Consider the following 26,920-nt stretch of genomic DNA (forward strand, 5'->3'; position numbering starts at 1 on the left):
ACATAACTTTTCAAACTTGTTACCCCCTCCCTCATTTTCTTCACAGTTTTCCTTCACCCCAATATCCCTCACAAGTTGTAATGTACATTTCCAACATATTGTCTTTGTAATGTACATTTCCAACATATTGTCTTGTGAGTATTGCTATTGCATTGGTTTGCCTTTGTCCTTTGTCCCACCATTTTGTTGTTCCTCTTCCCTTCCCTAATTAAGGTAAATATATACACAATACACATGTTATCAAAATCAAATACAGCAGGGAATGAAGCTTAGGGGAATCACCCCAAAAGAAAATAGAAATCACATAGTACATTAAAAACAACAACTGCAAATAATACTCTCTATTTCCATATCTTGGAGTTCATTTTGCTTAGCATCAGCTTATAAGGTTATATATATGTACAACAAAGCCACTGGAAAATAATAGTTTCATGGACACTATATCATGAAAACAACATGTTAACTGTTTTTGATGACAAAGGTGGAGTTAGGATTGATGAATTCACGGTTCTAATAAAGGAATTTCAAAAGAGTTTTAAAATTATGACAGGTAGGGCTAGGAAGGTGGCTCAGTGGTCGAGCGCTTGCCTTGCATGCCTGAGGCCCTGGGTTCGATTCCTCAGCACCACATAAGCAAAAAGAAAAAAAAAAGCCGGAAGTGGCTCTGTGGCTCAGGTGGTAGAGCGCTAGCCTTGAGCTGAAGAGCTGAGGGACAGCGCCCAGGCCCAGAGTTCAAGCCCCACGACTGGACCCCCCCAAAAATTATGACAGGTAAATTTTAATTTGTTCAAACTTTTTTTTAACAACTTAGCCTATTAAGAAAATTTAAAATTGCTTAGGAAAATAGGCTTTCATGCAAAGTAATCAATGGAGACTTAGCCGAGAGGGAGCAAAATGGGTGAAGATGGCTCATTTTCACACTAAACAAACAAACCTCAGAAACCTTGCTATAAATCCTGTAGGTTCCCTTGAGAATTGTCCTTACCCAGGAAATCTACTCACTATGTGAAACAAGGTTGTAGTGGAATGTAAATTCAACGTTCTTAAAAAAAGACAGCAAAATTTGTGAATTGACTTTAATTACCAAGCAGTAATTCTCTGAAAAAGATAATTTGGGTCAAAATACTTATGGAGAAAGTGCCCTCAACAATGAAAGTAGGTATTAGGTTTACACTTTTCTGTTTGTAATACTTTCTACAATGTCTTTGCATGTGAAGCACTGAACTACAGAGAAAAACCTGACTGGATACTTGAAACCAATGATTTCACATTTCTTAGTAACTCAAAAATATAATATCCTTATTAACATGAGATAGTGAAGACTTCTCTTATTACATAAGCCAAAAAGTTTTGGGATCAGAAACGAATTGAGCAAATTGAAAAGGCAAGAAAACGCGTTCTTAGAAGCCCTAGCTAAGCCTATTGGCTTCAGCAGTGGAGGGAGGCCAAATTTTTTGATATATTGCCTTAATATTTTTGCTACCTAAAGTGATTTTTCTGAGCCTATTTAGCTCACTACAATTTAGAACGGATTGAATGAAGACATGGAAATAAATTCCACATTCAAATAAAAGAGTTTTTTAAAAGGGAAACCATGAAGATGTAGCAGTGGGGAAGGACTTATAGTCCTTCACCTTCACTAGACTTGAAGCCAAGAATCTGTGATTAGTTGGAAATCAGGCAATAGCTAAGAGGAGGACAGAGAAATAGGACATAGGAGCATTGTCCTTTTGTAAAAGACACTGTCATCCAAGGTATGGATGATTTAGCTCTATTCTTTTCCATACATCTTTCTGAACAAATGCAAGACCAAGAGAAAGATAATCTATTGAAAGAATTTTGGAAAGAATAACTTCACTGATCCTGATATGGTATCTAAAGAGAGTCTTAAGAGAGAAGATAAAAGTGAAGTATTCTTCGGTTTCCTCTAAGCATCTTGTTAGCAAAGTATATCTTTGAGATTAGAAGTGATGGAACCAAAAAGTGGTGGAGTACCCATTTTTGAGGGCACTTTAGAGACAAGAAGACTTTCAAGGTAAAAGAAAAAAGAATAAAAGTAAAGCTAAATATTTGTGATCACAGCTTCTTGGACTGGTATTTTGGAGACAAAGTTTTACATTAAAGATTGTCCTCATTAACATTGATGCTGGGTTTCCGTGGCAACCAAATGAAAGGGGGAAGTTTAATGGACTCACTTGGACAAGTAAACAGCATGATAGAAAAAATGGCAAATAATATTTAGTAAATTACTTTGAACAATTACTTTGCCAGAACAAAGAAGGAAAAAATATAATTCAAAATCACTTGACTTAAAATTATGAATAAAAGTAGTCAAGAGAAATGAGAGAAAACATAGAGGACTGTTTTCTCTCCAGTGGAGTAATGGGTTCTTGATCTTGTTTCTTCCTTTTTATCTTCACAAGCTATCAAGTGTGGCTCAGTACTGGAGTATCCAGTTCAGGCCAAGAGAATTCGCAGAAGAAAATATTTGCAGCAGATGTAGGTGATTTATAACCTTAGACAATCTATTTAAATCTGTTAAAGATCCTCCTCTACCCTAAACTGCCTACTTTAAACAGCTTTGTATGCTTTTCCCAAGATTGTCCTTCATTAACTATTTAAAATTTTCAGAGGTCATAATTATACTCTATAAAGTTTGCTGTGTGGTTGTGCTTTTTGTGTGTTTTTTTTGTTGTGTTTTTTATCACTGAATTTCAAAAGGTTGTGCAAATGTGTTACAATTAAATATGTCCTTCTAATTGTCCAATGATCCTTGATCAGAGTCACTCCTTCTATCATTCACAACCAACCCCTTCTACAAGATTTATTTCCGATTTACCACGTTCTTTGTCACATGTGTACATTGAGTATTCTAGCTGTATTTACTTCTTGTTCCATTTTCATTAATTCTATGTCTTTACTATTATTCCTTTCTGGTTTCAACTTCCTGATAGTCATTCTGATAAACTTGTCTGCTAGTACTTTGAAAGGTTTATATACATTCCATGGAGTTTATATCCTGCATATACTTGAACTGATGTCAGCTTATATTTCCATAATTTATTTATCTGAAGGAACAATTTGTAAGAGTGGAGACATGAAGCACCTAGACATGATTTTATTCCCCTCCATTTGGAAGATTAATCTGTAGTCAACAAGAAAGTTTAAAAATGGCTTAGAATGTATTCCTAACTACCAGTTTTATAAATGGTATTGTACAATGGTTTTTGATTATTTTATTTTACATGGGATAATATTTTCTATTACCTATAAGTTTTGGGAAAAGAAGAAAACTAAAATTTACTACTGTAGAGGAATATGATAGAAATAGAAGACAGATTTTATGTTTGTCAAATCTCTGATGAGTACCCATATTCAAGACTTAAAGTCATATTTCTTACTATGTTAGACAGATAGCGAAAACATAAAAAACCATATGATAAGGCAACAATTCATGATTTTTTTAAATGTACTTATTATGTGATGAAATTTACTTTATTAGCTAATGTTTTGGTTTGAAATATGGGAGGCTGATCTATTTAACAAATTTTAGAAGGCACCTACTGAAAAACACAAATGGTGGGGGGTAGTATTTCTACACTTTAATGAATGGTTGAACCTGTTTGGCATTAGTGCTGGGTAAATAAATCAACCCTAATGTAACTTGCTCCCTACACTTGAAAAACTTGTAACGTCACTAAATATTATCTACTTGTAAAGTGTTATTTTGGCAAATGTGGTTTTAAAAAGTTTATTTGAAAAAGAATACACTTTCAGGAGATTAAATGTAGGTTATCATTTGTTTGAGAATGAAAACATTTTTATACTACAGAACCAAGGTTTACTGAAGTACCAGTGTTTTGAAGCACTAAGGATCTTCTCAATTAATGTTTTTCTGAATTATATTTGACCTCTATGTCAAGTTTTCCTAGCCTTGGTAGACCAATTATGGATCTATCGTTCCAGGAACTAGTTTTTGGCCTGATGATGCTGGACTGAAATCATTCATTAATCATTAGGAGAGGGGTATTACAAATAATCTTGTGACATTTGTGGTCTTGTTCACTTATATGGGATGGTCATCTGAAAATTGAAAGTTTGAATTACTGTACTTTCACATTTTGTGATTTCATCTTGCATTTTAAGTTGCCTTGCATTTCCCAATTGCTTAATGCTAATTCCTGCATTTCAAGGAATTAGGGCCCTGAAATATAGGAAATGATAAATTAAAATGGGTCTTCAATTACTTTCTGTTGGCATGTTGCATGGGCCCAGGTAAGAACTCTTGCCCTAGTTATCTGATGATGCAGATAACTGGGACCTGGGATCCTAGGACCCGTGGATCCTGTAGAAGAATAATACCTTTTAGATATCATATCAGCAATATTTGTGTATAATCAGTAGGAATGCTTCAGAAATATGGAGAAAAACAGTTTGGGATCAGTGAGTTAAAACAATGAACAGAGCAGCACAGTAAAATCCCTTATATATTAGAGGAAAACAACATTGTTTTATTTACCATGTGAATTCAGAAACCAAGAACACTTAGAAGGTATCATAGGTTTATACCGAAAACATTGTATTGATACTTTTTATATTTTAATATATATTCTAATCCTGATTGTTTATACTCCAATCTATTTATTGGAATAAATATCAAGTAATTTGTCAAATTATCAATTAATTCCAATAAGATTCACTGTGTGAAATATAAAATCAGCACATATAAATATAAAATATATAAGTATATATAATATAAGAAAATGTTTTACATTGTTCTGTTGTGGTTAGGGTAACAAAGGCAACTGTTTTAAAATATTATTCCATTACTTCTACCTCAGTGTTTGGTAGAATTAGACCTAAAGCTTTACCATTCGGAGATGTACAGCCTAGAAGCAAGAGGAAACACTGTGATTATAACATTACCAATTTAAGGCCTAATAACGAGGAGAAACATATAGACTTCTCCTGGAGCTATGGAATATATTTGGTGATAGAAAATCAGTGGTGTAAATTTCGGCCTGGTTGGATTGTAGACAAGCCAGGACAGTAGGTAATCATGCATATGAACAACTTTCACCTTTTTGGCTTTAGCTACTTTTGAAATGGTAGGGATCATAAATAATTATATTTTGAAAAAATACGTTCTAGTCTGAACAGTTCTGTCTGAACTGTTCATCTCTCTATGATCCCTTGTAACTAAGATTAGTTTTGCTCCAGTAAGACAAGCTATGCTATCAGGGTAAGATATTCTGGTTGGTCTGTTCCTACATAGAGCAAGGGTAATGGGTCAGGCAGACATTTGTGCCAGTAAGACCTCATTTGGGACATTTTGAGCTGGAGAAGTTTAGAAGTAGCTCTTAAGCAAGGCTTACTTTGAATCCACTAGCTCCACAAAGCTAAATCAGTTGATAAATAAGTACTTGAAAAGGCATCACCTTTGGACCTAGCTATAAGGGCTTCAAAGTATGATCAAATTTCAAATGAAAAAGTCTTAAAATAGCTATTGACAAAAATTGTAAATGTGAGCAATTGAACAAACAATATGAGTTTTTTTCCACAAAAACAGAATTTTTACAGAAATAAGATGAATAGTAATTTAGGTAACAATAAGTTTTCCTTGTTACAAATAGGCAACCAAGGATATATGCCTGTCTTAAGATTGCATCATTATGGGCTGGGAAGGTGGCTCAGTGATAGAGCGCTTGCCTTGCATGCATGAGGCCCTGGGTTCGATTCCTCAGCACCACATAAGCAAAAAGAAAAAAGCCGGAAGTGGCGCTGTGACTCAAGTGGTAGAGTGCTAGCCTTGAGCTGAAGAGCTGAGGGACAGCGCCCAGGCCCAGAGTTCAGGCCCCACGACCGGACCCAAAAAGAAAAAAAAAAAAGATTGCATCATTAATTATTTAAATTACAGGATACTACATGCTTCAGCAGCACGTCTACCCGAATTACAAGAGCTATGTTAATGATATGAAAATTTGTGAAGCATCCCATATTTTTCATTCTTCAGATGCAAGAAATGAAAAACAGTTATTAAAAAGTTGATTACAAATATACAAGTGTAATAATACATGTATTTCATAGAGAAAAAGTTAGTTTGACATCAGTGTATTCAATCTTCACCTTTTCAGAAAGGCCTTTACATAGTATAACCTTTATAAAACTTTTGAAATATGATAACATTGTCATTTTATCCCAAAGAAATAAAATTCTATAAGGACCTAGGAATTAAAGGAATCTTAAACTGTTTCTATATGGAATGTTAGCTGAAAGGACATATTTATTAATGAACCCATATATTATAAAACAATGTCGAATTCAAAGTACTATATCTAGGGGAGAATGAAATAGATTATGGATATTATACAAACAGAATACTAAATATTTTAAAATATACTTTTTTTCAGACAAGCATCAGAAATATCTTTAGTTTCTGTACTACTCATTTCACCAGATAAGTTAAATTATTTCTTATTAAAAAATCACAAACTCTACAGAAATCATTAGTATACAAATAACTTGAATATATTTTGACATCAAAGTCAGGCAATTCACTTGGAAGAATACCATGCAATCCATGAATTTTAAAGTAAGATATTGCTGTTGCTTTGTATTGTGAAAATATTTTGTATGGACACGTAGGATGGACTGGCAATTTTGAAATTTAAAAAACTTAACCAAACCATTAAGATTTTGGAGAACAATTTGTACAGCCTTTCACAACTTCAAAGAAGTAGTGATACATACTTATTCTTTTGGCAATATCAAATGCAGTTTCTTCCAAGTTGTGCTTCAGACCTGGTTTGATATAATGGTTCAACAGAAGGAGATCTAGCATAACTTTTCTATTTCCATTCCCAGCACCAAGATGCAAGGGGGTCAAGAGGCCTTTAGTTTGGCCGTTGATATCTGCATCATGATGAAATAAAGAAGCCACTCTGGTATTATTCCATGTATAAGTACTGTACAGGGGTGTCCAGCCATTCACAATTATTACATGAATATCTACCTGGAGCCACCAAGTCATGGACAATGTCTAAGTATCCACTGTAGGCTTCTCGATGAAGGGTATACACATTGTTATCCTTAATATTCACATGAGTGGCCTTTTTGCAAAGTAGTCTCTGCACTGTAGTAAGGTAATTATTTTGGGCAGAACAAAGAAGAATTTTCTTGAATCCTTCTCCATTTTTCTTGCAATTGATATCATTTCTCACTTTTTCAACTTGTTCCTCATCTTCATCAGAATTGTGTAGCCAGAGACTTTGAGTGCCTTTGAGAATGAGGTGCCCATGTATTTCCCCAATAGTTCACATTGGATGAACTGGTCAGAAAAATCCGGTGAATTTTCTGCATCTGTTTTTTTTCACTATTATTTATTTTCTCTTTTATCATTTTTACTATTCTAAATTATTCTAACTGGAGAGTCAGGAATTGGCAGAGAGCAGAGGAAAAATTTTCCTCCTTATTCAAAGGTACAGACTGAAAATGAGGACCAGTGGTGTCTTCATGTGCAGCTTACTCTAGGAATGAGAAAATAGGAAATAATGCCTTCTATGTAAATCAGTTCAGAAATGGCAGAGCAGAAAGTGAAATCATGCAACCAAAAATATAAAAGCAAAATAAATTAGGATAATTATGGAGCAATCATATTACCTATGAGAACCATGAAAGGGAAAGAAGAAGAGAGAGACAGATCTGCAATGATCTAGCTAGCCACAAAATCCATCTCTCTGATCAATTTATAGAGCAAAAAATTTTATTTTTTAAAAGAGATGGAAATAGAATTTAAGATCAGTTGTCTCCATTGTTTTAATTATATTTTTATTATCATAAATACTTGGACAATGGAATTTCCATTCAACAAATCAGTTTTTTTAAGTATAATGGATCTTTATATAACTTTTCCACACCCTTCCAAAGCTCACCCCACTTTAATTTTTCCTAGTTTCATACTATCTACATTGAATATTATACTTTCACTCTCTTCCTCCATAACTCTCTTTATTCCTTCCTTTTGACTTCCCCTCACATCTTCCAAGAGATAGTTTCCTGATATATATTTTGTTGGATTAAAAGTTCACTTTTATAAGAAATTACACCTTTGAAATACTCCTCCGCAAATAGCATGCTTTGGTTAATATTTTTGTGTAAACTTGTAATAAAGTTCTAGCTTCCAAATATGAGACAGAACATGGGTCCTTTGTGTGTCTGGCTCTGACTTAGTTCACTTAATATAGTTTTAGATCTATCCATTTCATTGCAAATAATGTAACAGTCTTCATAATGGATGGATGCAATCCAATTTTGTATATGTGCCACACTTTCTCCAACCATCACTCCGCCAAAGGACATCTGGGCTAATTCCATAACTTGGCTACGGTGAATAGTGCAGCAGTGAACATGGTTATGAAAGTGATTTTACTGTAACTTTTTGGAAGAATTCATCACTACCTTTATGAGAGTAATCCTCTTGCCAGTTTTCCAGAATAAGCACATCCTTCCCTTCATCTTCATGACAATGTATTGGAAGTCTTCAGAAACACAATTCCTCCTACAGGTCTGGTCTCAATAAGCTAAAACCACACTGTGCCCATATTCTTTCAATACATTATTTCATAAATGTACATATAATTTAGTGAGAACCTTCTATATACTTTCCTAGTGTGGAAATGAGGGACATGATAGAGTAAAAGTAAGAAGTATGTAATTTAATTAGGTATTATCACATTTAAAATCATTTTCAGCTCTAATTCATAGCCTCACATAATATTATTTTAATCTTTATTTGATTACTTCAAATAACCTGTAAATTATGACAAGTGAGTTAAAAGCAAAGGCAAAAAGTGTGGTTTGATTTTGACACTCATGTGTGAGGTTGCACAATATGGGCAAATAGTTGGAATGGAAATAACACCTCGTATCCATTTTGTTAACGTAGAGATGGTTTGCCCAAACTGATTCTCACAATTCGTATCCCATTCAACAAAAAGAAACGTGATAATTTCTGCTCCTTATTAACTTTTGTTTCCATTTTATTTTATAATGGATGATTTCATAAATCTACTGTAGATACAAAAATATGTTAAAATATTTCTATCCATATGCATTGATATATACATACATGCATATATTACACAGGTTATTATGATAATGAGTAACTTCAGTAACTGTACAATTCACTAAATTATTAAAACTATCGGCGGCTATTGCCTGGCATCCTGGTTGCTCGGGAGACTGAGATCTGACAATCATGGTTTGAAGCCATCCTGAGCAGGAATGTCATGAGCCTCTTATCACCAAACAACCAAAGAAAATCAGAATTGGAACTGTGGCTCAAAGTAGTGGAGTGGTAGCCTTGAGAGAAAAATTTCAGGGACATCATCCAGGCTCTTAATTCAAGAAATACAACCTACCCAAATAAAATCTATGTAATTTACACCTGTGTAAGTAAAGTATTTCCATCACTCAAATGCACAACCATGCTCATTTGCAAGGTAACTCTGTTTTGTCTGAAGTACCACAAAACATTTTCGCTTAAGTTGAAAGCATTGCACCATGGGTTCATTCTATCTCTCTCATGCATTTTTCCACTCACATACTCAAATGTTACAATCATTCCAATTATTTAAAATCATAGCTTTTTACTTTAATACCCATAATATTAGAGTTTGAATTGAGTGTCTTGTGCCCCCTAAATGGGTGTTCTTACCACTTTGTAATGTCTCCAGCCCTAAATTATCCTGATTATTTTTCAGATACTTGTGTATGATCTTTGGCTCATTCCATCTTATGTTATTCGTCCTGGAATTTAGAATAACAGATGCACGGCATTGTGTACATATCTTTCTGTCCAGTCTGGGCTTTAACCTCTATCCTCACAAGAGTAGACTCCCATATAGTCAGGATTGTCATAAGCTTGTTATAGCTGATGTTTTTTTAAGTCTTTGCATTTCCTGCAGGTTCTTGAGTACTGAATAAATTTGTTTTCTTGGGTTGTTTTGTTTCATTTGAATGTATGTGTTGAGTTGTTCCTCACTTTTCCTTTTGTTTCTTTCAATCAAGTTCTTACCTAAAGTTCTGAGAAACCAATTCTTATTTTTCATGATAGTCAATGTGAACATGATTCATTCCATAGCAATTTCAGTAGTATTTAAATACCTTCATATCTATGAATGGCATATAAATGATAAGTGCTGCAAAGGTTCTTTTTATTTTCACAGCAGTCTTTGTTATACACAGACAGATCATGAAACATATGAAGATAATAAAACTACAGATGCTAGCAAGGAGAAGAAAAACCTATTATTAATTGTTTGACAGAGGCTTCCTTTCTAGTGAAAGAAATACGTTGCTTGATGCAGGATTTCACAAAATTATATTGCTTGGAGGAAGCTAAACAATCATCTAATTCTACAGAGTTGAGGGACATGAATCGACCTTCTGAATAATTTACATTTGGGTCAAATAAAAGCGTGCTTCCAAAAAGAGAGTTGACTTTAGAGAAACAAGATGAATTGTATGTAAATAGGTGCTTAGCTGATTTTGTTAATTTGTAAACTAATACAGGGAAATAGATTACAGCAAGGTAAAAAAAGAACTTTGCATTGAAGTACTCGTTGGCGTGTGTGTGTGAGAGAGAGTGTGTAGAGAGTGTGTGTGTGTGTGGGTGTGTGTGTACACATGCACGCATATATACACACGGGCATGTGCAAGTGTTCATTCATTCATTCATCATTCCTGAAGCTTGATAGTGCCTGGGCACTCTCCCGAAGCTTCTGTGACCAAGGATAGTGGTTTAACACTTGAGCCATTGTTCCACTTCTGTTTTTTTGGAGATAATCGCATTTATTTTCATGATTGGACTGGCTTTGAATAGTGGTCTTCATATCTCAGCCTCCTGAGTTGCTAGCTAAGCTTCTTCAGCCTCTAAGTAGCTAGTTAAAATTGGGCCTGTCCTCTATGCTTCACTGCTCTTTTATTCTTGTCCTGAGTTGTTCACATGCCTAAGTCATATATATGTCTAGTTTCTTTAAACAATACTCTTACTGCTTGGCACTAGGGGCTTCCATCTGAACTCGTTAACTATTGAGGAGGCTTGAGAACAGAACCCAGGCCAAAAGTTTAGTGGACTTCCTTCTCAATCTATACCTGGGTGCATTGTATTATTTCCACCATCCTGCACTATTTACAGGTTAAGATTGGAAGGGCTGCAGAATACAGGCCGGACAAGGTAGGAATCTAGACAAGTTGGTGTGCAACTCTTATGCCGTCAGTAATGAGAAGGTTAAAAAGACAGATCAGGTGCTTGTTGTTGTGGAAAGGGAACCCCTATCCTAAAATTAACCAGTCTAACAAAAACAATACCCTAAATTGAACACAATTTCCCACAACAAAAATAAGTATATACATTAACATACAGAACTTAGTACAATCTGCTCTTTTTTCTAATATCAGCTTCATCTGATTATCTTATGATGTGACAGAATAGTTTCTTCATTAAACTTATTATATATTTAAAACGACCTAGAAAATTCTTTCTCACTTATTAAGTGCAAACAAATGGCAAATTGCCTCATTTCTTATATATTTGACTTCCACTATAAATTCATCTTGTGATTATTATTAATAGTAATATATTCTGATTTATTACTTTACTTTGTAACAGATTTTAAACTTTCCACTTCTCTGCTGAAGTTGAAGTATATAAATAGTATCATCAAATTATATTACTTGGGTAGTTAGGGCAGTTTTCTAAAAAGTTTTTAACCAATGGCTTCTAGTAATTCTGTTTTTTTGGGGGGGGTTCTGGTCCTGGAACCTGAACTCTGGGCCTGGGCGCTGTCCCTTAAGGCTAGCTCAAGGCTAGCACTCTACCACTTGAGCCACAGTGCCACTTCCGGCTTTTTTTTCCTGTTTATGTGATGCTGAGGAATCGAACCCAGGGCCTCAAGCATGCAAAGCAAGCACTCTACCACTGAGCCACCTTCCTAGCTCTCTACAAATTCTTAATTGGTATATTATTTAGTTTACTTTTAATTTCAATTTAATTTTATGGTAAAGGTAATGTACAGAGGGGATACAGTTACTTAAGTAAGGTAATGAGTACATTTATTATGGAAGGAGCATTGTTATCTGTTCCATTGATTTTTTTGAACACAAAAAACCTACTGATGTTTTTCCTGTTGTTATTGACCAATGGGTATTTTCTTTCTTTGTTCATGCATTTTTTATTATAAAATTGATATACAGAGGGTTTACAATTCCTTAAGTCAACTAAAGAGTACACTTTATTATCTAAATTTCAAATTTTGAACTTATCTTGTTTTGTTTCTTTAGGGTAATTCTTTTTTCAGAGTTGTAGGATTAGTTAAGTTAGTTTTGCATAATTTTAACACATGTAAATTATTCAGACATATATTTTGCTTTCAAAATAGTTAACATGTGAATATGTAAAAAATTATTTTCTTAAATTTTATATGGTTGGTGAATTTAAATAAATTTATTTTGTCATAGTCCTAAACATATTTGTCCATGTAACAAATACTGATTTTCAAGAAACACATACTTTATTTAAAAAGGATTTATTACCTGGTCACTTTTTAGAAATATTTGTACTTGAATTAAAAAAAAAATGTTTGAGCTGGGCATAGTAACTTGTGGTTTCCATTTTCTAACAATGGTGAGAAGTGTAAATAGGGTTTGTAATTCGGGAGAGATGGAGAAATTATGAGACCTTATCATAAAATTTCCAGAGTGAAATGATTAGATATATAGCATCCCTAGCAAGATATAGAGCTCTTGGTTATCATCTTCTAAATCTTGAGTTAAAACACCAGTAACATCAATCTTCTGTCAAACTAAAAGGACACATGTTTCAAAATGTGTATTATTTAAAACTTGTTTGTAAAATTCTCATGTCTTTTATTTCTTAATTTTCAATTTACTCAATCTGTAAGAATCCAAGTATCTTGTGACTGTTTTATTTCTACTAAACTTTTAAATAGTATGAGCAATATTATGATTTCATATATTAAAATACTTTTACTATTTGTGATAATTTCCTCTGTTTAATATGATAATAACAATATTCCAAATGTGTGTATGTGGTATGTGTGTGTGTGTGTTTATGTGGGTTTTGTGTGTGTGTGCTTTGTGTTTACTTTGCAATGCTTGGGAGATCACACAATTGCTTCACATATGTTAGGCCAATGTTTTACCACTGAGCTATACTGTCTAGTTATAATATAAATTGTATTTTAAATTATGACTTTTAAATTTTCATTCCTAGTGTATTTTTTCAAAATTATATATGATAAAATGTGATCCATCTTCTATCCACGTTAGCAATTGTTATTTTTATTCTTTCTCTTATTTCTTTGGAAATAAATTATATTCCTATTACAATATCTTAACATTGTAACAGCTCTATACAATGCTTTATTTTCTATTTTATTTTTCCCATGTTATCTGACTTTCAGTCCAAACTATCAGGTGGATTAAAAAGAAACTAGATTCAGGACACTTTATTTTTCTCCTTGTCTTCTCTGAAGTCTTTCTGTTTTTTGAAACAATACCAATGACATACAGCTCCTATGTGGTCCACCATTCTTCCTCCTCTCACTCTCTTCTGCAGTACAGCTCAAGTCGTTATCATTCAGCTTTATTATGCTGTAATGTTATCTAAATCTTATCTTATTCCTAAATTAATTTTAGTTACATTGAGCAGTCTCTAAAGACATTTTCTATATATAATATCAGGGGTTTGTATTTTCACAAGGTGTGAAATATGAGTGACTATCAAATATTTAGATATCTCTGTAGAGTATTGGTCCACCTGCTCAATAATCTCGTACGTAAATTCAAGGAATACAGGTCAGTCAGAGCAATCTTGTAAAATGGTGTAGCTTGAGCCTTCATACAAATTTGAATAGTATTACCATGGTTAGTAGTGAAGACAACATAGTTCAACTATAAGAACAGACACATAGAATAAGGTAACAGATTTGTCAAAAATAAATTCTTAGTTTTATGGTCCACAGATTTTGAAAAGGATGCTATAATTTTATGAAATAAAAACAGAATCTTAAATGGTTGTATTGGCACTATTGCCTCGCTAGATTTAAAGAATGATCTTAGACTACTGCCTCAATCCTTTGTTTGTTTGTTTGTATGTCTGTCATGGGGTTTGAACTCTTGGCTTTTGCGCTATCCATGTGCTCTTCAGCTCAAGGTGAGCACTCTACCGCTTGAGCAACAGCAAATCTTCCGGTTTTGTAGTGGTTTATTGGAGATAAGTGTCTCATGGACTTTCCTGCCCGGGCTGGCTTTAAACCACGATCCTCAGATCTCAGCCTCCTGAGTAGCTGGGATTAAAGGCATGAGCCACCGGCACCTGGCCTATCTCAAACCTTATAAAGAATGATTATCAAATTAAATGTGAGATGTAAAAACCTATAAAACATAAATGTAAAAATTCATGACATTGATCAGTAAAGGTTTCTAAAAATTTGACATGGAAAACATTACTGGCTAAAGAAAAGCAAGAACTGGATTATATCAGTGATAACCTTTCAAAATTCAAGGGACACTATAACAGAAATGAAAACATATCTAATAGAGGGCACACATTTGTTACTAATGTTAATGCTACAATGATTCTGAAACTTAAGTATTTTTATATCTTCTAATTCTATATAAATTTTTTCCTGAATAGGATATTTCTTTAAATAACATATGTAAATTAATAGTCAATAGGAGGAGCATATGAAATAAGCTCCTCTTTAGTGTCTAAGAAATAATAAAAAGAAAACTCACTAGTATGACCATAATATAAAAAGAGGACGCAAAATATAGTAATGCATTTGTGGAGAAATTGATATACTTCTCATAGAGATCAATTTGTAAAATGCTGCAATCATTTTAGCAAACAAGTTTTAAAGTCTTCAAAAGGTGAAAGAGAATTGTATAGGATCCAGGCATTACACTTCTATGAATGTATTAAACAGAAGTAAAAAACTTCTTTGGACAGAGAATGTAGTTAATTGACAGTGAACTTGAATAGTATGTGTGAGACCCTGGAAATGATCCCCAGAAACAAATTTTGAAAAGACACACTATAGAGGATATATGCTGGGCAAATTCCGGTAACTGAATTTTATATCTATTTAAATGTCTGTTCTAAAATTTACAGCATTTCTATTTGAAGAAATGCAAGTTTGTGAAAATTAGGCTTTGAAAACCTATGAAGTTACAATTCACTTCGAAAGCACTAAAATGTATACAATAAAAGGTGATAATATAGAGTTCCAGGAAGATGGCGGAGGAAAAGCTGGAATCTGAAGAAGCTCTCACATAGAAAGTAGTTTTAGAGTTCCAGTGAACAGTCCTAAGCCAGAGAATCACACCAAGTGTGCAATCACAGGACAGAGAGTTAGGCCAGAGAGGGAAAACCCAGGCAAGGAGACACATCAGAGCACTTGCCAGCAGACGCGTCAGCGTGGGCAGCGGGGGCGACGGAGAGCACAGGGCACCATACATGAGCCACAGAGATCACGAGACAAAGGAGCCAGATGCAGCTGGCGAGCAGACTCTACTCAACACCAGCAAGGACCAATAGGGAGCAGACATCTTCATCCTGCAGTTCGCAGACCAGAGACGACCCAGGAACAAAGACTCGGTGTGAGTAGAAGCTTGATGGCCTCGATCCTTCTCAGGGAGCAGAGGAGGGAAGGCCAACCCCCCCCCCCCCCAGTCCGGAGATCTCCATCTTGGATACCGACAAAGCTCAATGGAGCTGCTAGCTCCAACTCAGGCCTTGGAATAAAACGAGTCATTTAGCAGGTCACAAGAACTTAACGGCAGCGTGACCTACCAGACTCAGCTCCACCCAGGGAAAAGTCACCCAGCTCAGGCACCAGCCCTAGGAGTGGCTTTCTTCACTGGGTAATCAGAGCCAGAGGCTGCACCTCCCTCTAGCAGCATCAACAATAAATTGAAATTCAGTAAACAGAAACCCTGAGAATGGCTCCAGGCGGGGCTCTGTGATTTTTTCACAAACTAGACCCAGGGAAAAGCGACTGCTTGTTGAAATGCCTGAACTCTACCCAGAACATAGCCTCATCACTGCATCCCCCTCTTTTGTGATTCTCAAAGCAGATCAGCCTCCCATTAAACTAACCTGGAAGGAGGATCTCAAAATCCTGGGTAAAGCAGAGCATTTTTCTGCCTGTTCAAACAAACTGACTTAAGAAACCAATTAAGCTACAGGACCACAAGAAGACCAGAGACTCCAACAAGAGGCTGGTTACAGACACAAGGGAGATACAGGATTTTCCCCACCCCTCCCCCCAAAAAATCAAAGAACATTTTTTTTTCTTATTCTTCTTCTTCTACTTCTTCTTTTTCTTTTGGTACCTTATATAAAAAAATTTTATTTTCTTTTCTAAAACTTTTTATAATCTTTAATTTTTGCCTTTTTTGAAAAAAAAAATTGATTTCCAGTAACTTTTTTTTCCTCTTATAATTTTTATTTTAGGGATACGTGAATGTGTGTTTTTCTTTCTTTTTTTTTTGTCTTCTTTCTCTTTTTTTTTCTTTTTTAATTATCTCTTTGTTTTTTGATTAGCTCTACTGAACTTCTGATCTTTATTTCTTCCTTTCTTCTCCTTTTCACCTTTTCCTCTCTTTTGTTCTTTATGTGACTTAACTCTTGTCCTGCACATCCTCAGATAAACCCATAATTAATTAGTAGACCCTATACCCCATTGTGTACACACTTAATCCACAAATTTATTACTCAATTCAAAACCTCTGAGACTTAAATTCCTTAATAGCAGTACTACTTCCTTATACCTATATAATATTATAAGCATTTTTATTTTTAAGTTTTTCACATCTCCTCTATGTCCCTCCTCTTCTCTCAATATTATCACTTTCTTCTCTAAATAGATTGTTATCGATTCTACATAATATTATTAATTTTTACTTTTCTATTTTTTCTGGTCTCTTTTCTTTTCCCATTCCCTTTCTACTTTTTTTCTCTCTCTCTAATTTCATCCTACCCAACCTATTTCCTGCATTGAAATTAGGACTTAGTTAACTCTCCCTATGCCTCCCCACACCAATCTATTCCTATTTTTTACCCACATCTCTCCCTAACCCTAATAATTTCTGGTTTTCCAAATTCTCTGCGGTTCGAGGCCCTTTAATATATAGTTGTTAGATGTTGAATAGATGTATCTGTTGAACTAGATTATATCTGTACACTATTGACTGTGCAAATTCAGACGTTGGTTGATGCTTGCCTTAAGATAGTGTTCTAGCACAAAACTGGTGCTATTTTCATCTCAAATGGGCAGAATTAGCCGGAAAAAACACAAGAAAAATGGCAAATCCTGGTATCTCAATTCCCAATTTTGATAATCAGGGGACAGAATAGATAATGAATAATCCAGAGGAGAGTTCCCAAATAGCTCTACAAACACTGCTGGCAAACATGATAAATGAAAAGATGGAAAGCATACAAAGGACTCTGTATGACCGTGATAGGGAGAGAGAGGAGGCAATCCAAAAGTTTATACAGGAATATCATAAGTGTGAGGAAGCTACTCAAAAACTGATACAGGATTTGTGTGAGCAGCTTGAGAATACTCAAAGAGAAAGGCAGGAATGGCGTGAGCAGTCTGAGAACACTCAAAGAGAACTGCAGGAATCCCACGAACAGGAGGAAGCTAATCAAAGAGTAATGCAGGAATCAAAAGAGCAGGAAGAGAATACACAAAGATCACTAAAGGCATTCATGGAATCCATTAACAAAGAGCTGAAGGAAGTCAGGGAGACCACAAAGAGAATGCTGAATGGAACCCAACAGAAGGAATGGGAGTCCAAGGAAACCATAATCAATCAACTAAGTGATTTGAGAATAAATAATGAACACCAAATTATGGAAGTAAAGAAATTCATACAAGAACTAAAACAGAGCTTCAACAAAGAATTTGAAGTCATCAAAGCTGAACAATTAGAAGGAAAAGAGATCAAAAACAATGTAGAAAGTCTTGACAGCAGGTTAGACCATGCAGAAGATCGAATCTCAGGGATTGAAGACAGCCTAGATATAATAGAGCAAGAACATACAACCATCCAAGACAAGTCCAAGAAATATGATAGATCTATCCAAGACTTAGAAGACACCATCAGAAGGCCTAATCTAAGGATAATGGGTGTAGAGGAGCCCCTAGAAACAGAAGTTAATGGAGTAGGAAATTTGTATAACAGGTCCTAGCAGAGAACATCCCAAACATAAAAATGATAGGCCTATTCAGATACAAGAAGCTTTTAGAACCCCAAATAGACCAGACCAGAATAGGACATCCCACTGTCACATTATAATCCCCACAGGATCAACTCAGACCAAGGGAACGATCCTTAAAGCTGTCAAGGAGAAAAGATTAATCACCTATAAAGGAAAACCAATTAGAATCACCTCAAATTTCTCAGCAGAGACAATCAAAGCAAGAAGAGCCTGCAATGATGTATGCCATGCCCTAAAAACAAACAACTATCAACCAAGAATACTGTACCCAGCTAAACTCTCCTTCATAACTGAAGGCCAAATAAAAACCTTCCATAGCAAAGAAAAATTGAAACAATACATCTCCACCAAACCACTCCTACAAAAGAATCTTAAAGATGTACTAAACATAGAAAACCAACAAGACTACAATAAAGGTCAAGAAACTGCACCCAAACTGAGAATCCAAGAAACATAGGAACAAGGCAGTTTGCGCAGCCACCAAGAAGGTGGATGACATGGCAGGAACTCCCAAATACCTCTCAGTCCTTTCTCTTAACGTTAACGGAATGAACTCTCCAATTAAGTGACATAGACTGTCTAGTTGGATTAAAAAACAAGACCCTTCTATCTGCTGCCTTCAGGAGTCACATCTTGCCCATAAAAACATACACATTTTCAATGTTAAAGTTGGATGAAAATCTACCAAGCAAACGGCCCCCATAAACAGGCAGGAGTTGCAATCCTAATACCAGATAAAATAGACTTCAAATTGAAAGTAGTGAGAAAACATAAAGAAGGTTGCCACATACTCATTAAGGGATATCTCCTTCAGGAGGATATTACAATTCTAAATATCTACTCGCCAAACAATGGAGCACCCAAATTTATCCAAGAAACACTACTTTCCCTCAAATCCCATATAACTCCAAAGACATTAATTGTTGGGGATTTTAACACACCACTCTCCCCACTAGATAGATAAACTGGGCAAAAACCCAACAGAGAACCGCAGATCTAAACAGCTGTATAGATCAACTAGACTTAACAGACATCTACTGAACATTTCCCCCAGCGGCATCAGAATACACATTTTCCTCAGCAGCACATGGAACATTTTCTAAAATAGACCACATTTTAGGCCACAAAGCAAACTTGTGTAAATTCAGAAACATTGAAGTTATATCTTGCATTCTCTCTGACCACAAGGGAATAAAATTAGAACTTAACACTTAAAGCCACCCAAGAAAGTCTGGTTTCACATGGAGGCTGAACAACATACTGCTGAATCATGAATGGGTCATAGAAGAGATTAGAAAGGAAATTCAAATGTTCATGCTATTCAACTAAAATGAACACACAAATAACCAGCTCCTCTGGGACACAGCAAAGGAAGTACTCAGAGGCAATTTTATAGCTCTGAACTCCTACATCAACATATTGGAGAGATCTGAAACCAACAATTTAATGACACATCTAAACCTCCTTGAAAAAGAGCAGCAAGATAAACCCCAATCCAATAGCCAGAAAGAAATAATTAAAATTAAATCAGATTTAAAGGAATTAGAATCCAAAAAAACTATAGAAAGAATCAACAAAACAAAGAGTTGGTTCTTCGAAAAAATTAACAAAATTGACAGACCATTAGCAAATCTTATCAGAAAAAGAAGAGAACACACCCAAATTAATTAACTCAGAGATGAGAATGGAAACATCACCACGGAAAAAAACCAAGATTCAGAACATTATAAGGGAATACTTCTCAAAACATTATGCTAATAAGTTTGAGAACATGACAGAAATGGACCTTTTCCTGGCAAATATTGACCTGCCAATACTAAACCAAGATGAGTTAATCCATCTTAACAGGCCCATATCAAGCATTGAAATAGAAACAGCAATAAGAGATCTCCCAGCTAAGAAAAGTCAAGGACCAGATGGTTTTCCAGCTGAATTTTACAAAGCCTTCAAAGCAGAGCTCACACCAATTCTCCTCCAACTCTTCAATGAAATTGAAAAAGAAAGTTCACTCCCGAACACATTCTATGAACCCATCATAACCCTCATCCCAAAACCAGGAAGGTACTCAACAAAGAAAGAGAACTATAGACCCATTTCTTTGATGAACATTGATGCAAAACTTCCCAACAAAATTTTGGCCAATAGACTTCAACAATTCATCCAAAAAATCATACACCACGATCAAATACGATTCATTTCAGGGATGCAAAGCTGGTTCAATATACGCAAATCAATTAATATTATCCATCACATCAACATGAGCAAGAATAAGAACCACATGGTTATCTCAATAGATGCAGAAAAAGCATTTGACAAGATACAACACCCCTTTAAGATGAAGGTTTTAGAAAAATTAGGAATCCATGGAACATTCCTCAATACAATAAAGGCTGTATATGACAAACCTACAGCCAGCATTATACTTAATGGTGAAAAAGTAAAGCCATTTCCTCTTAACTCAGGAAGAAGTCAAGGATGTTCACTCTCTCCACTTCTCTTCAACCTAGTATTAGAATGCCTACCTACAGCAAAAAGACACGATGCAGACATAAAGGGGATCCAAATAGGGAAAGAAGAAATAAAACTCTCCCTCTTTGCAGACGACATGATCTTGTGTTTAAAGAATCCCATAGACTCCACTCCCAAATTACTCAAGCTGATTCAAAACATTGGCAAAGTAGCAGGTTATAAAATTAACCCCCAAAAAGCAATGGCTTTTCTGTATGCCAACAATGAGAAAAGTGTGCCTGAAATTAGGACAGCAACTACATTTTTAATAGTCCCACAAAAAATAAAATACTTACGAATTAACTTAACAAAGGAGTGAAGGACCTCTATGATGAAAAGTTTAAAATCTTGAAAAAGGAAATCAACACAGAACTTAGAAAATGGCAAAACCTCCCATGATCCTGGATTGGAAAGATTAAAATCGTGAAAATGGAAATACTTCCCAAGGCTATCTACAAATTCAAGATACCTATCAAAATTCCAACCTCATTCTTCAAGGAAATAGAAGAGGCAATCCAAAAATTCATATGGAACAATAAAAGACCCTGAATAGCAAAAACGCTCCTCAATGGAAAGAACACTGCTGGAGGAATATCAATACCAAATTTCAAACTTTACTATAAAGCCATAGTAATCAAAACAGCTTGGTAGTGGCATAAGAACAGACCTCAGGAACAATGGAATAGAATTGAAAACCCAGAAATGAACCTACAGACCTTTAGCCTTCTAATCCTCGATAAAGGAGCTAAAACAATAGAATGGAACAAAGACAGCCTCTTCAGTAGATGGTGCTGGCAAAATTGGTTAACTACTTGTAGAAAACTAAAGGTAGATCCTTATATATCACACTGCACCAGAATCAACTCCAAATGGATCAAAGACCTCGAAGTCAAAACAGACACTCTGAAAACATTACAGCATGGAATAGGAGAAACCCTAGGTCTTCTTGGCTCAGGCCCGAAATTTTCTGAATAGAGACCCGGAAACAAAACATATCAAAGAAACCTTGGACAAATGTGATTGCATAAAGTTGCAGCGCTTCTGCATGGCAAAGGACATAGCTAGCAAGATCAATAGAAAGCCCACGGATTGGGAGAAGATCTTTACTAGCCATACAACGGACAAGGGTCTCATATCTAAAATATATTTGGAACTCAAAAAAGTAAATCCCCCAAGAACAAATCCTCAAAGAAACAACTGCCCAATAAATAAGTGGGCTAAAGACTTAAAGAGAAACTTCTCTGAAGAAGAAAGAAGGATTGCCTATAGACACATGAAGAAATGCTCAACATCCCTATCCATAAAAAAATGCAAATCAAAACAACATTGAGATACCACGTCACTCCAATTAGAATGGCAAAAATCATGAACTCTAACAACAGATGCTCGAGGGGATGTGGACAGAAGGGAACCTTACTTCATTGTTGGTGGGAATGTAAACTTGTTCAACCACTTTGGAAAGCAGTTTGGAGGTTCCTCAAAAGACTTTACATAGAGGTCCCCTATGACCCAGCTATCCCACTTTTGGGCATTTACCCAAATGTTTACAAACAAGACCACACTAAAGCTACCAGCACAACTATGTTTATTGCAGCATTATTTACCATAGCTAAGATATGGAACCAACCCAGATGCCCTTCTGTAGATGAATGGATCAAGAAAATGTGGTATATATACACAATGGAATTCTATGCCTCCATCAGAAAGAATGACATTGCCCCATTTGTTAGGAAATGGAAAAACTTGGAAAAAATTATATTAAGTGAAGTAAGCCAGGCCCAAAGAAACACAGGTTCCATGGTTTCCCTTATTTGCAATATCTAGTATGTGTATGAGTCAAGCAGAAAAGGTCAGATAATGTGATGTGAGGAAAATGAACCCTTAGATATGTATTTTAATGTTTTTTTTCTTTCATGCAAGTGTTTCTAACCCATTTATAAGATTATTTCTTTGTTGCTTAGTATGTCCCTCCCCCACAGTTTAACCCGCACTTTCAGTATATTTGATGTCAGTATAACTTGTGGAGGAGATGGGGAAAAACAAGTCGTTTAAGGATTCTGGTGGACCTGTGGCAACAATGAGAAGTACAAATTGTCATGTCAAAAACGAGCTTAACAATGTCGGTGGGGGGGGAGAGGGAGGAAGGATTGGGTAGGGGGAAGGGGGAGGCTGGGAAGGGAGGTGAAGAGTAAACAAAGGAAGAGGCTGCAATGTTTGCTAAGAAATGTATTCATTATCCTGCCAATGTAATTGCAACCCCTCTTTACAGTAATTCACAAATAAAATAAAATTAAAAAAAAGTGGTAAAGGTCAGATAATGTGATATTAGGAAAATGAACCCTTAGATATGTATTTTAATGTTTTTTTCTTTCATGCATGTGTTTCTAATGCATTTATAAGATTATTTCTTTGTTGCTTTGTATGTCTCTCCCCCACAGTATAACTCCCGCTTTCACTATATTTGATGTCAGTATAACTTGTGGAGGAGATGGGGAAAAATAAGTCGTTTAAGGATACAGGTGGACCTGTTGCAACAATGAGAAGTACAAGTTGTTATGTCCAAAACGAGCTTTACAACGTCGGTGTGGGGCGGGGGGGGGGGGGGAGGATTGGGTGGGGGGGAGGGTGGAGGCTGGGAAGGGATGTGAAGGGTAAACCAAGGAGGAGGCTGCAATGCTTGGTAAGAAATGTATGCATTATTCTGGTCATGTAATTGTAACCCCTCTGTACAGTATGTTCACAAATAAAACAAAATAAAATTAAATTTAAAAAAATAAAATAAAAAAAGGTGATAATATATGTAAGTGAATTGCATGTCAGGAAAAAAACACTATTGTTAAAACTTCTTCACACAAAATGCAGAATAGCTAAAAAGATGTTTTTGGTGTTGGCTAAAAATTCTTTGTAAACTACTGCATTTAAAACAAAGATGTGGGACTGGGAAGGTTTCTCAGTGGTATAGCGCTTGCCTTGCATGCTCAAGGCCCTGGGTTCGATTCCTCAGTACCACATAAGCAAAAAGTAAAAAGCTGGAATTGGTGCTGTGGCTCAAGTGGTAGATCGCTAGCCTTGAGCAGAAGAGCTGAGGGACAGTGCCCAGGCCCAGAGTTCAGGCCCCAAGACCGGAACCCTCCATAAATAAAGAAAACAAAAACAAAAAACAAAGATGTGATTTCTGTTTATTTTGAGGGTATTTTGTCCATTTGAGTTTATGCAGAGATAACTTAATCCAAAAGTATATGTGATAACTGGAATACCTATACCTAGGGATTATGCATCTCTTCTAAGTAACTTTTTATTATTATATATATATATGTATATATATATAATTTTATTATTATACTGTACAGAGGGGTTACAATTACATGGGCAAGATAATGAGTATATTTCTTATCAAGCATTGTAGTGTCCTCCTTTGTTTCCCCTTCCCATCCCTTCCCATCCTCCCCTGCCGCCCCACACAATCCTCCTCCCTACACCCCCTCACACCAAAGTTGTAAAGTTCATTTTTCGACATAAGGACTTGTACATCCTCATTGTTGCAATGGGTCCACCTGTATCCCTATTTCTTTCCCATGGTTTCCCTTATTTGCAATATCTAGTATATGTTTGAGTCAAGCAGAAAATTTCAGATAAGGTGATGTTAAGGAAATGAACCCTAAGATATATATTCAAATGTTTTTTTTTCTTTCATGCGATTGTTTCTAACACATTTATAAGATTATTTCTTTGTTGCTTTGTATGTCCCTCCCCACAGTATAACCGCTGCTTTCACTGTATTTGATGTTGGTATAATTTGTGGAGGGAAAGGAGAAAAACTTCTAAGTAATTGAGAAACTTTTCTGGAAGAAACTTTTAGGAAATGACAGAAGACAGAAATCTATGCATCTGCATTTTATGTAAGTCATATGTAACTTGCTCAATCCAATTGCTTATCTCTACCTTGCTAAGAAAAACGTATTCTCAAGATAAGAGCCAAAAGCAATGAAAAGAACAAAATACACAATCATCTTGATTTATTTGTGAAAGTAACAATTGAAATAAAACAATTCCTCTTAAGGGACTCCTATATTAGTGTATGTGAAGATGTTCCTAAATGCCAATATCCATTACATTTTTGGAATTTTAATTTCTACTAACATGTGAAAACTAGAACAAGAAAACGTACATAGACTTAGAGTGAACCAGCCTTCAAATCATTTTCTTAATTGTTTTGAAATTACAAAAGAATTGATACTCCTTTGCTTTGGAAATAATTTAAAAATATTTATCACATGATAATTCAAATACCAAGCATGAGTAATTTTTTTTTTTTTTTGTCAGTCGTGGGGCTTGAACTCTGGGCCTGGGCGCTGTCCCTCAGCTCTTCAGTTCAAGGCGAGCGCTCTACCACTTGAGCTACAGCGCCACTTCTGGTTTTCTGGTGGTTTATTGGAGATAGGAGTCTCACGGTCTCTCCTTCCCCGGGCTGGCTTTGAACCGCGATCCTCAGATCTCAGCCTCCTGAGTAGCTAGGATTACAGGCGTGAGCCACCAGCGCCCGGCGTAAGCAAGAGTAATTTTATATAATCATTATAAATATCATTTTATTACTATTGTAAAATAGAAGAAAAAAAACCAGTCCCAATATATGACCTACCTATCATTATTCTTAACTTCTAATCATTACCTAAATATCTTAATCTAAATAGTCATGTCTTTAACATAGACGTAAATATTCTATACTTGTTTACTTAAAATTTTCCAGGGGTGTGTATTCATGTTTCTAAGAAATGTTCAAAGCAGTTAAAAGATGCTTTTGTGAAATTAATGTGATACAACTTGTTGTTGTGGGTGTTGTTTGCAAGGCCTGGGCATTGTCCCCAAGCCTTTTTATTCTCAAAGAAAGCACTATAACTTGAGGAAAAGAGCTAATTCCTGTTTTTAGTGGTCAATTGGAGATAAGAATCTAACAAGTACTGTTCGGTCTGGGCTTGTTTCGAAAACAATTCTAAGATCTCAACACCCAGAATAGCTTGTATTATAAGGGTGAGTTACCGGCACTTGGTTTCATGAAGTTTTTTTTTAATTTTAATTATGTTTTAAGATGTTTGTTTCACTATGATATATATCATGTATATATTTCTGATGACAAATAATCTCTAAAAATGTACCATTCTACACATAACATATATATATATATATATATATATATATATATATATATATATATATATATATATATATATATATGTATATATACACAGACTCCCTCTAAAAATTTTATGTTACTATTTTTACCTTTTTCATTTCAAAGATATACAGTCTATTTTTCTAAAAGTTTCCTAGAATAAAATAACTCATATTTCAATAGAAAGTAGAGTTTATTACTTTCAAGGGAATTTTAGATATACACATGATATTGTAGTAACATTTACAGTATATTACTTGAAAAGGTTCTGCCGAAACTCTTAAATATTTGTTTGTAGTTAAGGAGAGAGAGGAAGTTAATTAATACTGATTAGGAATTTGCAATGCTTCAAAAAATCTATTCCATAATTTGTTATAAGCACATAGTGAAGCTACTTGATATGGTTTAGTTTCTTTGTTTATTTGTTCAAAATTTCAATATGGATGCATGCACACTGGTAACATTAAAATTATTAATCAAAAGACAAATGATAGTAAAATCATAGACACATATCCGACGTTCAATAATTAGCACTTATGATGCTAATAATAATTTGGATGGAGAGGATGATGACCACAGTGTAGCCTGACAATGACGATGTTGTGATTGAAAAGGAAAAAAAAACAAACTTTAATTATCTTTGAAGCCATAGTTATAAACAGCGGTGGATTACATACAATAACAATAATAAGAGGAAGGCTGGGAAGGTGGCTCAGTGGCAGAGTGTTGGCCTTGCCTACATGAGGCTCTGGGTTTGATTCCTCAGCACCACATAAGCAGAAAAAGTGGGAAGTGGCACTGTGGCTGAAGTGGTAGAGTGCATTGAGCTGAAGAGCTGAGGGACAGTGCCAGGCCCAGAGTCCAGGCCCCATGACGAACCAAAAAAAAAAAAAAAAAAAAACCAGAATAAAAATAGGAGAGTTTCA

The sequence above is a fragment of the Dipodomys spectabilis genome, unplaced genomic scaffold, assembly GCF_019054845.1.
Source record: "Dipodomys spectabilis isolate Male_0828 unplaced genomic scaffold, ASM1905484v1 ptg000155l, whole genome shotgun sequence".
Lineage (NCBI taxonomy): Eukaryota > Metazoa > Chordata > Mammalia > Rodentia > Heteromyidae > Dipodomys > Dipodomys spectabilis.